Here is a 19062-nt window from a genome sequence, read left to right as displayed (position 1 = left end):
TATCCAAAGCCTTTGTGACTTGCTAAAGAATGACCTAATGAACATGAAACAGAGGAGTTACTCCAACTGTTCTAAGGTCACCAGAACATTGGTTATCCTGGCAACAAGCTCCTTTCTAGGAGCTCAGAGACGTAGGGAACAAGGGTATAAGAACACTTAACATTTAGGCGCGATGTTTCTGAGAAAATAGGAACGCAATATATTCTATTAAACAATTCCTTTAAAATCATGGACAACCAGTCTTGGCCACCTATAACGACATCTTGGTGCTCAGCTAAGCAGCTTTGCAAATTCTTTCTATCATCAGTAAAGCTTGTAGGTAGAGGTGAGTACTTTGAAAGTGAAGGTCCCAGAACATTGCATCCTAGCGGGTTATGTCCCATTTCCTTCCATAAGCATGTTAGGGAAACAGAGAGCGGGGAAAATGTTGTTCTAAGCCTCAAATTCCACATGGTAAATCCATGCACCTCAAAATGCTCATAACTGAAAAAATAAAAGAGAGAAAAGGAGATTCCAAAGGAGCACTTTTTAAATGCTTCCCCACAACTCCTCACCCAAACACTGGGCATCAAAGACACTTGCAGAGTGTTTTATTCTTGAAGACTTTTTTTTAAAAAAGATCAGTCAACACAGAGACTGAAAGACTCCTATCTCTGTGGGGCAAATAATAAAATTGTAGGTTTTACTGCTGTTATATCTCACATCAGACACACACACACACAGAAACCACTTAAAGCTTCATGAGTAAATTTAAACTTTAAGGGGCATTGTAGAGGCATGAAAATTCGAGGTTGCTGTACTCCCCAGTGGCAATAATAAAATATATTAACCCTTGAGTTACGGAGAAAACATGGGTTGCTGCTTTCAAATTAAACCCTGCCAGTCAACTCAGGGCAGGTTGGAGTGCCTCATTGCCATTGCAGTGATTTGGTTTTTAACGTATTTTCCCAAACCTGTCTTTTCATAGAAGACAGCAGGGTTGATACAGTGTGTTTGATGTTCCAGCAACAACCCAATGGTGTTCTGGAATTCACTGAGAAATATTACAAAAATGCACACACATCCTTTTCTACGTTGTCAAAACTGTGTAGGACAATCCTGGAATTTTCTTGAGCAGGGATTGTCAAATAGTTCCACCATTTGTGCTGTTTATCAGTACTTTTCATACTTTGGGTATGATGGATAGCCTTCTTCATGCTGCTGTCCCTTTAAAAGTCTGGGTTAGCTGGCTCAGTGTCTCCAAAAGTTCCTTTCAGGCTTTTTGGAGGGGAAGGTGGATCCCTAGGGATGGAAAACCTGCCTCTCAGTGAAAGGCTAAAGAAGCTCAGTCTGTGTGGTTTATGGTACTGAATAAAAAGGTTATAAGGTGACTTGATCCAAGTTCATATGGATACAAGACTTCAGGGCTCTTTAATTTTCCAGAGCAAGGCATAAGTTCCAATAGAAGGAATCTGTAGCTAGACAAACTCAGACTAGAAAAAGGCAAATTTTTACTAGGGTAATAACCATTAGAACAACATAGCCACTGATGTGGTAGATTTTCACTTGAACTCTTTAAATCAAGATTGGGTGCCTTTCTAAAAGATCTAGCTCAAGCAGAAATTTATGGGCTTGGTGCAGAAATCACTTGGTGAAATTCTACAAATTAGGCTTGGCAGAACTTGATTTTCTATTCTTTGTACGTTTTGTGTCTTTTTAAGCCTTTTAAAACCGGATTTAAATTGTCACAGCCGTGGGAAATTATGTGGGGATCAGAACGGAGAAGGTCAATCAGTAATTGTGTAATGACAATAGACATTAAGGTTCAAGCTTTATAACCATTAAGGCAAATTGTCAAAACGTACAAAGTAAGTGTAACGCCGAAAGACCGCAGTCATTGGTGGGTGGGCTCGAACCTGGGATTTCTGGAGTTCAGTGCATGAGCTAAAAGTCAACTGGCTCTTAACTAAGGCTGTAGAGCAGACTCATTTAACTCTCTCTGTAAGTGGTCTCGGTGCCACTAGATGGGTCAGAACACCACACCCAGGAGGTGTGTGGGTTACATAAACACCCTTAAATCAACTCTAAGTTCTCAAACAGCATTTTTCTTTGCATATCTGTAAACTTAAATTATTATAATGGAAATATTTGTTTAGTCTTTGTGTGTATGGTGAAATCAACATTTACCAACAAATCTAATCCTTCCAAGCCTAGTTAGTCAGAGGGTCAGACTGGATGATCATAATGGTCTCTTATAGCCATAAAATCTATGAATCTACACAACTTTCAGGGGTGCAGGGCTTCTGCTCGCTCTCTGCCGCTTCTCAACAAGTTCTGTAAGCTGCTGCAGTGTCTGTCACTCAATGATTGCTCTGCATGTGGTTTTCCAGTTCCTACTGCTTCTCAGCTCAGCTTCCTATGCTGCACATGGCTCCTCAGCTTCTACTGAAGCCTGTTCTCCCCTACTTGTTTCCTTCTCCTCCAGCAGCACTCCAGCTTTTGCTTTCAAGCTCAGCTTCCTGTTTGCCACCTGACAGAGCATCCTCTCCAGAGAAAGGGCTCGCTCCGGAATCAGACCCTCTAAAGAAGTTTCCATTGCAAAAGCATTAGCATCTGACTAATATGAAAGAGGTTTTGAAACACGGGTAAGCTAAGACCGGAACGGTCATAAGTGTCCTTTTTAACTCTGTAAATGCAAATCACATTTTTAATAATCATTAAAAGAAAAGGAGTACTTGTGGCACCTTAGAGACTAACCAATTTATTTGAGCATAAGCTTTCGTGAGCTACAGCTCACTGCATCTGATGAAGTGAGCTGTAGCTCACGAAAGCTTATGCTCAAATAAATTGGTTAGTCTCTAAGGTGCCACAAGTACTCCTTTTCTTTTTGCGAATACAGACTAACATGGCTGTTACTCTGAAACCTGTTAATAATCATTGAAATAGTTTCCTTTTCTCACCAAACCTATACAATATTTTTGCAATATTGGCAAACCCATAAATGAACCTGTAATGGGAGCAAGAGCCTGATAAAACATTCTGTAGCGGAGGAGTTGTCTGGTTCTATGCTATCACAACTTTTTCTCTTTTCCCCTCTCCACTTTTTTCCTCAGTGGAAATTACCTCAGCACACAATCAGTGAGGAGGCATGTCACCTCTGTCTGGAATGGCTCGCATTTCTTTTGGTTCATTTGCAGATTGGCACTTCAAGCTTATCACAGACAATTTGTAAATGCATCAGTTTTTGCTCTAATGTTTATGTAAGATGGGGTAAGATGATGGATTCAAAGTGAAAAAGAAGAACACCATGGGGGGGAAAAATTCTCACATCTGAAAAGGGAATTAGAGGAAATTACCAGAAACTGGTTATGGTAGGGACAAATATCAAAGGATGCCCCAAAAAGTGTGAATATGAGTGAAGAGCTGTGTGTAGCTCGAAAACTTCTCTCACTAACAGAAGTTGGTCCAATAAAAGATATTACCTCAGCCACATTGCCTCTCTAATAGTAAGTTTGCTGCTCAGCAGATTCACCATATAATTTTAGCTCTGGAGCTAGAATATGGAACACCACATTTTCTGACCATGCCCTTATTTTCTGCATCTACAAATAGATAATGGAACAGCCTCAATCAGTTAGTAGATTCTCCAGGTTTCATAAATTAATTGGCTTACCGTGGATAAATATATCAAAATATGAATATTAGTAACTCTCTCCAGCAACATTTTGGGAAGCCAGGAGGTTGGTTTTGAAAGGTAGCATAATCCCCTATTATGCATCAGTTAAAAAAAAATTTAAGGAGGAACTAGACAGCTTAGAAAGAGATTGGAGAAAGGGGTAGAGGAATGTGGCCAAAATGGAGGGTGTTTTTTTTTGTTTTTTTTTGTTTTTTTAAGAAAAAACAGTATGATAATCTGTTTGAAAATAATGGAAAACAGGATACAGACTCTTGAATCTTAATTTTACTGTCCTGGGACTAAACCCAGAAATTCTTGGCCAGATTTATCTCTGGCTCTCCCAAACCAAGAACAACTCCCGTCATTAGAAATTACACCAGACATTCTTATTCCAAGTCTTAGCAAAGACTTTTACAGTTTCCTAATTCCTACCAAAGACATTCACAATGGGAGTTTTACTACTAACTTCAGTGTTGGCTTAACTCCCGTTGATCACTTTTGAAACTCCTTGTCTTATTCTCTGTATATGCTTATTTTACAATCCATGCAGCTTTCAGATCACTAGTTAATAACATTTTATTGCTAAAGAAAGGGAAGGCTTTTCTAAATTTGCCTCCAATGTACCACTTTCCTAATTAAACACACAAATGTCAAAATTCTTATTAAGGATTAGATTTTGGCACTGCCCAGTGGGGAAGGATTATGCCTCAGGGAGACTCAGTCTCTCAAAGTACTTTTCAGTGTGCAGTAAGAGTACACAGGATAGTAAAGCCTGCTCCCTCTGGTGCACCTGGCCCAATCTACAGCTGGTGTTGAGGGAGCATGGCCTGACCTCCTATCTTCAGGCTTTGGGGTGATTTGCCTGACTTTTGCATGGAGCATGTGGTGGGTGCATCTGGGCAATGCTAAAGGTTCTGAGATGTTTTGCTCTGATGATGGTGGTTTTGTCCAGAATTAAAATTCTGCATAGTGATTCAGAAACAGAAATCTGACTGGCAGTGAAAGCTCAACACATTTCAGTTGTCATTGCAGGAAAGGCTGTTCCCTCTGCCCTTGCTTTAGACCTTGTAGCTAAAGTTCTAAACAGATAGTCCTATGAATTTCAAGTACTTACTATTAGTTTAATAAAGTTCCACTTGTTCAACAGTAGGCTTCATTCTTTGTAAATAGAACATGGTGGCAGTGTCTGAGGTGAGTTTGCTGCAGTGCAGTTCTGAATCCATCCAGTAGAGGACAGCAGTATACTTACACATTTTTAAATTTTAAAAGCACTTCCTGTACACAAATATTTGCTAATAAACATTCCATTTTACCCAGTAAGCAAAGAGTCATTCTGGTGTTTGTATTTATTTTCTTCACATAGAAATCAGCATGATATAGTCCTTTCTTTTAAAATATCATATAAAAGTAAACAAACAACGTGTTGAGACTTGAAGTCTAGTGCCATTAGATTGTCCACTGGTAGTATGCATTCAATAAACTACCTATGACTAAAGGATAGGGGGGGAAAAAACCCCATCCCAACAATAAAATAGCTCTTAAAAAGTACCTGTCAGTTATTTTTATACTGAATTGATTGGTTATATGAAAGACATTAAGTGCGTGGCTGATCTATTGTTATGCTTTCATCCTAGTGTTGCAAATGTGTTCCTATTAATTATTGTTGTTTACTATTTGCATTGCTTCACCTCTGAGCCCCAGTCCTGTGTCAGAACCCTGTTTTTCTAGGTATTATACAAACACAGAATGAAAACAACAGTTCCTGCCCCAGAGAGCTTGCAATGTAAGTTATGTGTAGTGTCTAAAAATTCAGCCTAGTTAAAGAGATGGATGCAAGCAGAAGTTAAAACTAACAATAACTTATTATCCCTTTTATTTAATTTGGTATTGTTTACCTAGAGCACAAATCCTTCAGCAAACTTAACAGTGTGGATGTATCAAAATGTATTTGCTTGTTGAAGAAATGTATTCAATAGTGGCAAAAACAAAGTAGATCTGTGAAGAACTTAAAAACAAAAAAGAAAAAGAATAACTTATAAAACTTCCAGAGAGAAGTATAATAAATTTCAGAATTGTCCTTCAGACTGAACATCTTTGACATGCAAACTCCCTTGCTAATGCTGTTCTAAATAAACCCCTTCACTGCTGAAAGAAATGTTAGTCTGCAAGGGAAAATTTCAGAGAGTTGAGAGCTGTGAAAAACAAGATTGTAGAACTCTTGGGGGGTGGGGGTGGGGGAGGTGTGTATGACGAATCTGCAGTAATTCTGCTCATTACCTTGACATTGAACTTTAATATGGCCAATAAATTCTCACCATTTTCACTTGACATGAAAAACAAGAATTGGGCTTAAAACAGCTCATGACTAGAGCAGGGTGAAAATGGATTTTTTTTGATTCGCTGGTAATTCTGAAAAATTAGTTTTAAAAAAATGCTTTGGATTGAACTGGAATCTTTTATTATATTTTAATTTCTAACAAATGGAAAAGTGGGGTGTGTGTGTGTGTGTGTGTGTGTGGTTTAAAAATAAAAATTTCAGATTGAACAAAATGTTTTGTTTGACCCCAAAACAAAATGTTTCATTTTGATTTCAATCATTTAATTTTTTTAAATTGTTTAAGAAAATTCCTAAACAAAAAATGTTTTGAATCAAAATGTTTCATTTAAACATTCAAAATACATTGTTTATATTTTTCAGAATTTATTTTAAAAATTGTTGGGTTTTTTTTTTGTTTTGTTTTGTTTTGGTTTTTTAGCCAAAGAGGTTTGGCAAAATTGACAAGAATTTGTGAAATGTTTTGGTTACATCAGATTTGGATTTCTTGCCAAAAAAATTTTGGCTGACAAATTTCACCCACCTTAGTACGATTTATATAGGGCTAGATCATCAATTTGTAATCTGCCATTTGTAAGAAGCAGTGTGTTGCTTGGAGCTGTTTCCAGACCTAGAGTCAAAATCTTCCTCTTGGTCCACCTACTGCTTACGGGGGGAGACACCACAATAGGTCTATACCTGTACAAAATATGTTCCCTATTGTACCAGTGTTACCCACCCAATTTCACCCCTATATGTTCACTTTTGTGAGTGAGGGATATAGAAGGTCTGTGGCTCCTGCTAAACTTTGCTCTCTGAAAGCAGTAGTATGGCACACTAGTGCCTCCTTTTTCCCTTGGGGCATCATGGCAAACATAACCTGGCCCATAAGGAGTTAAGTGAGCTGGGTGCTTCACAGAATATTTAAGACCGTGTAGGAACCCCAAAGAGCTTGCAATCTAGGAACAGACAAAATGTAATAGGTAAAGACAGACAAGAAAGGATAGTATAGTGGGAGAAGGGTTTGTTAGTAATCTTTATTTCCATTGTCTGCACACTTCTCAGTTAGGATATCTATATCTAATTATTTATAGGTTAGCATAGCAGGGGGCAGAAGTATAAGCAAAAGCTGAGGTGGGGGAAATGGAAGAGGAACTGCCAGTTGAAAGGTTAGAGAGGGAGATACAGGACAAAGAGGGAAAGAATAGATGAACCTGCCCCCCTTATATCCTGCCACTGTGCAACAAAGCAGTACCAAGCCCTTACAGTGTCAATGAAAATGTTTTAAGCACCCTCTCTCTTCTCTCCTTTTCTTTCTTTCTACACCCCTCCTCCTCCCACACCTCTCGTGTAAATTGACATAACTTTATTGACTTCAGCTGAGGATCTGGCCAGATGTGCATATCGTACATTTACCTATGTTTTTGTAACATTCACAAAATATTTGTAATGGTCTATTTCTTTTGAATTGATGGTACTGTTGTGTCTCTGTGAACAACAAAAGAACTTCTTCTCCCACCGGGCTTCTTTAGTAAAAGAAAAGTTGACCTATAGTATGTTAGATGCCAAAAGCAGACAACATTGTGAAGTACAGCTTCCCTTTTAGTGTTTGCTGAAGAAGAAAATACCTTAATAGTAAATCACGACATACTGACAAATAGGTTTTGTATGAGTAGTACCCTGCTTGGTCTTATTAACTGTATAGCCCTTTGATAACCTGTACATATATAAACATAAGTTGAACAATTATTTAGATAGAGATTTACTGGACGGTACCCATTTCTGTGAGTTATGGATTGCTCAAATGTCTTCACATATCATTTGTACTGATCATTTTTCAATACAACATCAGTTTTACAGAAAGCCAAACTAAGTGAAATTTACTTTGATTAAATGTTCAGTTTCCCTCCTCTGCCATCACACATCATTCTCTTGGTACATTTTTGTTTTGTTTTTTTTTAAAGTGTTGATTTTAATTCTACCTTTTGACAAAACCAAAGGAAATTGGAAAAAAAAAATCACTAATCATTTTATGTGTGTGACATTCCCCTGGTGTTATCTGGTGTGATCTGCTAGGTCACTCCAATCCTTGACTCTGGGAGCGAGCCCTACCCTGCTTTAATGTGAGAAGCCCCACTCCTGGGCTATTCACGCACAGCCTCTGGTATGTAAGCTGCTCCTTAGATTGTGCAACCGAATGACACTAGCCAATATCTCAGGTCCCAGAGACAACCCTAGGAACCTCCATCTTACAGTGTCCAGTTGTGCCCATTGGATACTGCAAGCTTATATGAGTTTGTCAATTTAACAAAAAAATTGATGTACACCAGGCCTGTCCTCCCAAGGGAAGTCCCTGACACCCCCTCAAACCAAATGCACTGTCTCAGGCAGAACAAACAAACAAACAAATCCACCAACTACAAAGGTAAATTTTAAGTGATTATAAGTCAAACCACAAGAAGTTGGATTTGATCAGATGAAACAAAAGCAAACCACATTCTAAGCTGATCTTAACACTTTCAGTGCCCTTACAAACTTAGGTGCTTCTCACCACAGGCTGACTGGTTGCCCTTCAGCCAGCCTCTCCCCTTTGATCAGTGCTTCAGTCTCTTGGTGATTGTGGCTGTAGATGTAGGTGGAAGAGAGAGGAAGAACATGGCAAATGTCTCTCCCTTTTATCATGTTCTTTCTTCCCTTTTGGCTTTGCTCCCCCCCCCCCCCCCTCCTTCAGAGTCAGGTGAGTATTACCTCATCGTAGTCCCAAACTGACCAAAGGAAGCGGGGTGACTCACTCGAGAGTCCAACAGATCCTTTGTTGCTGCGTAAGCCAGTGTACATTGTTACTGTGACGCTGAGCTGGGTTTGTTCCATACATGCCCTGATGAGGTATGAACTGCCCCTCTGCTCTTGGAGAATTTTTCTTGGGCCTGTTTTAAGTCATGAGGACACATTTTCAGCCCCATAACTATATATATGAAATTACAACCTGTAACATTACTATAACAACAATGCTCAGCGCATCATGAGCCTTCCGAAGACACCCAACATGACAAACTTTGCATTGGATACCACATAATCATATTATAAGGATGAACATGGGGGTGTAGGGTGTTCCCCCCAGGTACAGAGCATCACAGTGTGCAAAGTGTTTCATGCAAGTTTTCTTATAGTACACTTAACTAACAACTTCATACCACTAGTTCTCTCATACACAAAGTTCATCAGGCTGTGTTCTTTATAAAGGACTAAACTTTAGGTTAGTTTTAGTGTTTAGTACATTGTCTATATAATATGCTCCTCAGTGATTACTGTTGTATCTTCAAAATAACACTTCCACCAATATAATATTATTGTACACTATGTTGTAGGATAAGTCTACCCTAGTGGTGGTGCGTAAAACATTGCACACCCAGCTAATATTGGTATAAATAGCAGTATGGAATATGAGACACTGCTTAGGCAAGTAGAGTAGAGACACACCAGAACCTTAGGGTATATATGCTGCATGGCTCTCTACACACCCAAGCAATGCCTCCCACATCTATGCATCTAGATAAGGAATTATCACTTCCATTTTACAGATTGAGAATCAAGGCACAGACAAATTAAGGCCTTGATTCAGCGAAGCACTTGAGAATGTTTATTTTGCTTTGCTGAATATGGATGAACTTAAGCACATTCCAACGTGCTTTGCTGACTCTGAACCCAAGTGATTTACACAATGCCAAACAGGGCTCAATCCAAAGGGATTTAGGAACCTAAGTCCAAAATTTAGATCCTGAAACCTCTGCTCAGCTGCCGCCTAACTTTAGGGGCCTAAATTACCTATGCATCTAAATCTCTGACAGTAAAGTGCCCCACACACTTAAAAATCTTCCAGTGGGCACATGAACAGATGCCTCAATCCTGATGCATGGCTCATGCCTATTCCCCAGTGGGATTCACAGAGCAGGTGTTTCCTTGCCCATTACATCTGTAGGGACCAATGCAGTAAGTATGTTCTTAGGCAGGAGACAGGTTCAAATCCTGCTGCTGTCTAATGCGGAAAAGGTATTTGAATCCAGGTCTCCCATATCCTAGGTCAGCATCCTTGGCCTTTCTTGAGAAAGGGCTGACCTGATTTAGCCACCTAGCCCTAGGAGAGGGTCCATAGCTGTGAATTCTGAGTGAAAATAAGCACCTCTCTCTGACCTGGATTTAGGTGCCTAATTTTCTTTGAGGGGCAGGGCTTGGTATTTTCTACTGGCTAATGTAGGTGGCTCTCCATTCAGCTTGCTGGCTTTTTTCAATCATATTCTTAGGCGCTTAACTCTCACTATGCATTATATAGGAAGCCTGGATGCCTAACTTGGGGCTGAAGATTCCACTGGGGTGCAGGGTTCCTTAAGTTAGACATTGCAATGCTGAGACCCCTTTGTGGATCCTGCCCACAGGAAATCTGTGCCAAAGGCTAGACTTGAGCCCAGCACTCCTGAGTCCCAGGCTAGTGCCTCGTCCGCAAGACCATCCTTTCTCCCTTTCGTAGAATCAGGTATCTAAGTGTATGACTGCTCTTTAAGCAGGGGGTGTAATTCCCAGTTTGAGGAGACATACCTGTGCTGGCTCTGATAGAACTCACATGCTAAAAATAGAGTGCCTCCATGAGTGGCAGGAGGGACTTGCTGTCCTGTGTATGTACCCATCCAAGACATTAGGCACATGGTCAGGGTGGCTAGCCCCTCCTGCCACTCATGTTGCTGTGGCTAAATTCTAGTTTGAGCTTGCTAACTCAATCACAGCTAGATCGAGTATGTCTCCCTGAGTTGGGAATTGTATCCACAGCTCAAAGGGTAGACATACCCTTTGATGGCTGCTTTTAAGATATTTGCAGTGGTGTTGTAGATATGTTGGTCCCAGGATATTAGAGAGACAAAGGTGTGTGAGATAATATCTTTGATTGGACCAACTTCTGTTGTGGAAGAGACGGAGACAAGATTTTGAGCTAAACAGAGGTCGCCCTCAAGTCTGATAGCCAGTTTGTTCCCACTGAAACCCATATCATGACTCAGCAACTACTCCTTAAGCATTACCAGTGGTTGTAAAGAACATATAAAATGAATGGGGTGCTATATACATCGAGTCATTATAGATTATAATAAATGTTTGTTAATACATTACGCTTTATGTTTTTAAAAGTACCTTTCATTATATTTATGCAATGTAAAAGAGAATGTTTTTAGGGCACATTCCACATCTTATGATTTTAATGCACAAATGAAGTTTTATGACTATAACTACTACTTAATGCTACATAACAGTAAGTACATTAAAAAAAATTTATTCACTTTAATTATAGATAAAGTGAGCAGCAGATAATGGCAGAAAGCAAACTGAATGTGGCCAAACACTAAAGCGAAAATGCACATATTGCAAATCAATAATGTTACCGATTATACACTTATAGCCCAGTTATTCAGTGATGAATAAAACATACACGTCTACCAAAAGTCAGTCTTTGTTCTCTGAAAAACATAGGCTACATTCATGCATTCGATGTTAAATTATAATGTGTCCTTTACTATTCTCCCTTGCTAAACAGTATACTTTGTATATAAAAGCCATTGTGTGATGTGCATAGAGGGCAATTTAAATTAATTAAATTTGCACAGTACATGCCCATAGCTCAGTACTTGGAAATGTGACAACAAAAAATGAAGGAGATCTCTAAATAAGTTTTTCATTCTTTGGGTTTGTTAATACATCGTAGAATGGTTGACATTACTGCAAAAGGATAAATTATTAACTCTTTGCTAATAAATGGATATTCAATCAGGATTCCCCAATGTTCTGAGGCACTCTAAGGGCCTCATATGAAAAGAAAAAAAAAGACTTCATTTTCTGTGCCTGCTCTTTACAATCTAACTCTGACTTCAGTGGGACAACTTAGAGTATGTAAAGTTCAGCATGTGTACAAATCTGTGCAGGGCTGGAACCCAGGAACAACAGACCAAGTATCTGAGCTATCTAGATATACTGAAAATATCCTGTACAGATGTTCGTTGGTCTCATGTTGGCAGGAGCTTCTGGCCCACCTCCAGCATCTGTAAGCCCTCTTGATATGTCTCCTCACTTGACAACCTTACTTCTGCAGTGCCTCCTGCTTCCTCCTCTTAAGCTGCTTCCTCTTTACAAATTCTCTCTATCTCCTGGATCCCCCAGAAATTAACAGCATCCCTTGTATATAAAAGGGACTTGTGCCAGTCAAACAAAACAGCAGCAGTAAAGACGTCTTCATTACCTCGTTGCTGCTGCAGTCCACTATGCTGTTCTGGCTGTGGTGTGGAATTCTTTTTGTTTGCCTACTGGTGTCAGAGCCTTTATGGCCACCATTTCAAGCTTTTCTCTGTAACCATGATGGCTAGCAACATATTTTCTTTCAGATAAAAACTGAAATACTCATGTAATCTCCTAACTCCAGCAGTCAGGGTAGTTTTATGTAAAACACCAAATATCTATCATGAGACTCATGATATATTCACAAGAATTTGGCAATACTGTACTTTTCAACTTCTATTTGTCAAACTATTTCTAGGCCTCTCAATTTTTTTAGTCCTTGGTGTGCCTGAGAGTGAACAGTTTAATTGCACAGGCAGACACTAGTTAGCCCTACCTGAAGTCATCTGAAATCCAAAGGCACATTAGAAATGCCTAGGAAAGACATAGACACAGAGTAGTTAGATATGTTGATATTTAAACCTTCACCTTTCTTTTTATGGAGTCCCCTCCTCTTTTAAAAAAAGGGAAACACAAGGCAGTGTATAGTAGCAACAGACATTTACAAGAGTTCTAACGCTTCAACCAACTGAAGAAGTTTGTGTAAATAACATTAAAAAATCAGCTCCAGGGTCCAACAGTTGCATTTATTTTTCTGATTTAGAGAACCATAATTCCATAGACAATGGCCTTGAAATTTGGGTGCATATTGTCTGCTGGTGTATGTTTTCTGCTGTAGCCCTATTGACTTCAGTGAAGTTTTATCCATTTACACTTGTAGAGAATCTGGACCACAAATTTTCTTATAATTATTGGTATAAAATTCATTCAGCTAAGATCAAATATATTCCACGTTACCAGTGCTTTACTTGTGCTGGATATTAATCATTGCTATTTTTATGTAAAAAATCCTGCTTATAAGAAAAAAAAAAGGTCAATATTCTGTAGTAATGACCCAGACTAATACAAGGCACATTATGAATGATGCACCACATTTGATTAATACTGTGGATTTTATTTTTTTAGTATATTTTCAAATTAAATTAGTTTCTTTTGAAAGTTTATTTAGAAAAAATACATCTGTCTCTCTCTCTCTCTCTCTATATATATTGTGTGTGTGTGTGTGTGTGTTTATATTTATACACACACACACAAACACATGCTCACATAAGAAAAATCATAACTTCATATAGTGCATTTATATTAGATACCTGTCATTCTTGGATGTTAGAAAACATTAATCTTTGGGTTTGTTACTCCTCCCAATATACATGAGATGGGAAGGTTTATGGTACCATATAACTTGTCATAGCATAAAAATAAAGACTGGTGCAGGGACAAAAATCTGAAGCTTCCCACCTTCACAAAAAATACTCTACCAAACATTTATATTAGAGATGTCCCTAAACCAAATCCCAGCTCCAAAAATCATCAAATTTTGGGGAAGTTTGGATCTGGATATGAATCTGGATCTAAACTTTGTATTTTGATCTCATTTTTATAAAGGGCAGAACCCTTCAGAGAGCACTTTTGTAGCATCACATCTGCATTCAGACTGGGTTCCTCTAATTTCTTTAACTTGCTCTAAGACAGTGCTCCAAATGTTTTTTACTTCCCACCTTTAGTCACAATGTGCAGTAGAAAGAAGTTCAGGCTTTGAATTCTGAAGGCTTTAACACAACAGCATATTGTCACCAGCCTCTTATTTTCTTTGATAATTTACTGTGTTCTGTGTCAGGATTAAAATACAGTTCTTTTTCATGCCTGAGTAGATGCGCTGACTCAGTTCCATTGAATAATGCCATCAGATCCAAGCTGTACAGTTATCAATGACCGGCTGTGTGCAATTCCTGTCTGGTGAAGAAATACATCTTTCTGAAAGCCCCACTGTTCTGTAATACAGCTGCATATGGTAGCAATAGCTACCTCTTGTTTAAGTTATGCCAGGCCAATTGGACCACTTTCAGAAGTGAGAGCCTAATGCTAAGAAAATCTATACATAATTTGACACAGAAAAAGGCCAGTGCTATGGGGCACATTTAGTTTCAAAATACATTTCCACATTGTTTTACCAGATTGAATTAATTCTTCCAAAAGTGAGAGTGGGTTTCAAAAATTTGAGATACTTATTTAGCTAAGAATTGACATCACAGAAGAGAAGAGGAACATTTTAAGAGAGGTTTGCTGTAAACCAGCATAGTTCCACTAAAATCAGTTGAAGTCATTTTACATCAAATTCAGAGCTCTTCCTTATTTTCATTGCATCACATGGAATATCTCCTGGAGATGTCAGACTATTTATATTAAAATCATAGAAGCTAGAGAAGGAACAGACCTATTAGATATTCTAGTTCATTTCCCTGGCGATACAGTAGTATTCCTTATGGTATACTTTCTAAGTCTTTTTCCAGACATCTTTGAAATGTCCAAGCTATTTTGGGACTGGGAAATATTCCACAGCATAACAGGGCTCAGTCTCAAGATGTTCTTTTTCCGTATACAGTATAGCCTCATTGTTACTTTTCCTAACTTTGTACTATTGCTTCCAGCTATTACCACTCCAAACAATTCTTCTCCACCATTAGCATTTACTCCCTTCAAATCATTGTAGACACTTGTCATGTCCTTCTCATCCATATTTTACACTTGAGGAGCTAGCCCAGAACCTAGCTCAAACATGTCAGCTAGGCACTGGGGGATCTTCATGAAGCAATACCAATATCCAATACCATGAAGCAGTATCCGAGCCTGTCATAAATATAAAGGGAAGGGTAAACACCTTTAAAATCCCTCCTGGCCAGAGGAACCCTTTCACCTGTAAAGGGTTAAGAAGCTAGGATAACCTCGCTGGCACCTAACCACAATGACCAATGAGGAGACAAGATACTTTCAAAGCTGGAGGCGGGAAGAAACAAAGGTTCTCTCTGTCTGTGTGATGCTTTTGCCAGGAACAGAAAAGGAATGGAGTCTTAGAACTTAGTAAGTAATCTAGCTAGATATGCGTTAGATTCTGTTTGTTTAAATGGCTGAGAAAATAAGCTGTGCTGACTGGAATGTATATTCCTGTTTTTGTGTCTTTTTGTAACTTAAGGTTTTGCCTAGAGGGATTCTCTATGTTTTGAATCTGATTACCCTGTAAGGTATTTACCATCCTTATTTTACAGAGGTGATTATTTTACTTTTTTTCTGCAATTAAAATTCTTCTTTTAAGAACCTGATTGCTGCCACCACCAAGCGTCTAACAAATACATAACTGGGAAAGAGCCCACTTGGAAACATCTTTCCTCCAAAAATCCTCCCATGCCCATCCTACACCCCCTTTCCTGGGGAAGGCTTGATAAAAATCCTCACCAATTTGCATAGGAGAACACAGACCCAAACCCTTGGATCTTAAGAACAAGGAAAAAGCAATCAGGTTCTTAAAAGAAGAATTTTAGGGAGGGAGGTTAATTAATTGATGTAGGTGGATGCTCCTTATGTGAGGGAGAAGACTAAAGGAGCCACTTATTTGTAGAGTCTCTGTCCCTGTCCCTAAATGCCACATATGCATGGCTGTACATGGAGTTCCCTTTATATATCATCCCCAATCTCTGCCCCCACTTGCACACTGGAGGTGCACAAAGACCACTGCCAGAGGATCTCTGCACCTGAGTGTTAGGATATAGATATTCAGGCCTGCCTGTAAAGGCCTATCCTCTAAGAATTTAGGTGTATTCTTTTCTCTTAGCTAGTTCTAGAGGTATAAAAGAAAGAATCAAAATCACTGTCTGCCAGTGTAAGGGCCTTCTCTTACTGTGACAGTCTGAGGCCCTGTTCTTAAGCTAAGATCTTTGGCTAAGCAGCAGAAGCAGCCATAAACTGTGAAGCTAACAGTCACATCCTTACATTCCAAACTAGTCACATTGAAATAAGGTACTATTGGGCTGTTAGGCATTATCAGGACAGGATTGTGTTCCTATCACCTGCAGAGAAAGGGAAGTGCCTAGAAGATGTAAAAGGAAACTTAGTTTGATAGCATCCTGTCTGGCAAGAACTCACTTATCAATAGCTGGGATGTGAAATCCTCATTTCTGTATTGTTTTATCACAGTCCTCATTTCCCTATTGTTTGTCTGTATAATCTCTGTCAGGTTCTGTGATTGTTTCTGTCTGCTGTATAATTAAGTTTGCTGGGTGTAAACTAATTAAGGTGGTAGGATATAATTGGTTACATAATCATGTTACAATATCTTAGGATTGATTAGTTAAATTTCAGTAAAATGGTAGGTTAAGGTATAGCTAAGCAGAACTCAAGTTTTAGTATATAGTCTGCAGTCAATCAGGAAGTAAGGGGCGGGAAATTGGAATCATGTTTTGCTAAGGCGGGAATGGGAACAGGGACACAGGTAAGGCTCTGTGGTGTCAGAGCTGGGAAGGGGGACACTAAGGAAGGAAACTGGAATCATGCTTGCTGGAAGTTCACCCCAATAAACATTGAATTGTTTGCACCTTTGGACTTTGGGTATTGTTGCTCTCTGTTCATGCGAGAAGGACCGGGGAAGTAAGTGGGTGAAGGAATAAGTCCCTAACACTGTGGATATAGGTTCAGTATTTGCTTCTTAATCCTTCTTCATAAATCATCTGCAAGGATAAGCAACTACTCATAAATTATACTTAACATGCATTTAGCTGATTATAACTTAGATCTATCTTGTTGACTCCTAGCACATATCTATTTTTATTAGTTTTGTTTCCAGATATGAAGCCTCCATTGAATGACTGTTCTGTTTTTATTTTTTCCTACATGCACAGTCTTAGTACCCAATCCTGCAAACACTTAAACACATGAGTAATCTTACTCTCAACTAACCCCACTGAATTCAATGGGACAACTCCCAAGAGTAAAGTCACTCATGTACATCAGTGCTCATAGAGTGAAGTCCTTCTCTTTCATTTTTCCAATCTAATCACATGTTGCTATTCTCTGACCATCAGCAGTGCAGCCATGTCTATTTTATCCTTGGCTATACCAGGTAGTCCCCATAAGATACAGTATAGGTTCGTCTTGCAGAGTTGCCATCTGATCATTCCATAGGTGACAAGGAAATCCTCAGCACCCACAAAACAAAGATCTGTAAGCATCTTGGCTTCTGCCAGCGGGCACAGAATCTCTGTGCTAGCACACTTGCAGGCATTTCCAGGTCTGGAACATGTACAAAAAGTGGTTTCCATTGGATGAATGAACTGTGCATCAAAGCTAATCCAACCTCAAGCAGATTCTTTAGTGTTTTCCAGGTGGGACAGTACATATAGTATGCTCATTGTCCTGATATGCCATTTCAAACAGGGACACCCATGTCTTTCTGCAGGAGCAAGAGGAGATCTACAGATGAAATGTCCCCCTTCTATTAAATCTCTGTCTCTATTTAGTATCATCCGTCGATTTTAACTGAAGTGTTCTTTACTAGAGCGGTGTAACTAATTGATTTCTTGGTTTGCTGGTCATTCTAAGAAAACTGGGAAAAAATCAATTAAAACTATATATATAATATATAATTTGGTGAACTAAAAAGTAAAAATACCCAAACATTTGTTTTGGTTTGAACAAAATGTTTTGTTTTATTTTTAAGCTTTTAAAAATGTTTTACTTTTAAAAAATAGGTTTCAGAGTAACAGCCGTGTTAGTCTGTATTCGCAAAAAGAAAAGGAGTACTTGTGGCACCTTAGAGACTAACCAATTTATTTGAGCATGAGCTTTTGTGAGCTACAGCTCACTTCGGAAGTGAGCTGTAGCTCACGAAAGCTCATGCTCAAATAAATTGGTTAGTCTCTAAGGTGCCACAAGTACTCCTTTTCTTTTTAAAAAATAAAATTTTAAGTAAATTTCAAACTGAAAAGTAATTTCAAACTGAAAAATCAAAACATTTCATTTACAAAATGTCAAATCAAAATGTTTAGATTTTTTTTCAGATTTATATTCCTAACCAAAACAAGTCAGTGAATTTGACACAAACCCAAGAAATGTTTCAGTTGACCTGCATCTGCTCATTCCTGTGGAAAGAAGTTTTGGCTAAAAATTTTTCACCCAGTTCTACTGTTTGCCCTGTCTTCCATATCTCTACAGAATATATGAGACAAGACAATACCTGACAAGGAGGATGTTGGTAAACTGGAGTGGGTTCAGAGAAGAGCCTGGGAAATGATTAAAGGATTAAAAAACCTGCTTTAAGATGATAGACTTGAGCTCAAGCTATTTAGCTTAACAAAGAGAAGATTAAAGGGTGACTTGATTTTAATCTATTAAGTACCTACAGGGGGAAAAATATTTGATAATGTGTTCTTTGAATCTAGTGGAGAAAGGTATAATATGATCTAATGGATGGAATTTGTAGATAGACAAATTCAGACTGGAAATGAGGCATACATTTTTAACAGAGGATAATTAATCATTGTAATAATTTATCCAGGGTCATGGTGATTTTTTTTATCCAGGGATGTGGTGGGCTATTTGTAAATCAAGATTGGATGTTTTTATAAAAGACATATGCTCTAGGGATAATTTTGGGGAAGTTCTATGGCCCATGTTATACGGGAAGTCAGACTACGTGATCACAATGCTCCCCTCGGAATCTACACATTCATGAAACTCTCCCAGACACATTTAATCAACTGTGTTCTCTCCATCCATTGCATTTGCCCTTCTAACAAAAAAGTAATCATATTTGTCTGACAAGATTATTTGTTTTTAAACCTATGCTTCCTCAGTGCTATGAGTCTGGTATCCGTTAGATGTTTATTTTTATATCATAATATTGATTCTATTATTTTACTGGGGACTGAAGTAAAAATTAATGGAAAACAGA

The sequence above is a fragment of the Eretmochelys imbricata genome, chromosome 4 (assembly GCF_965152235.1).
Source record: "Eretmochelys imbricata isolate rEreImb1 chromosome 4, rEreImb1.hap1, whole genome shotgun sequence".
Classification (NCBI taxonomy): Eukaryota; Metazoa; Chordata; order Testudines; family Cheloniidae; genus Eretmochelys; species Eretmochelys imbricata.
Note: the sequence above shows the minus strand (reverse complement) of the source record.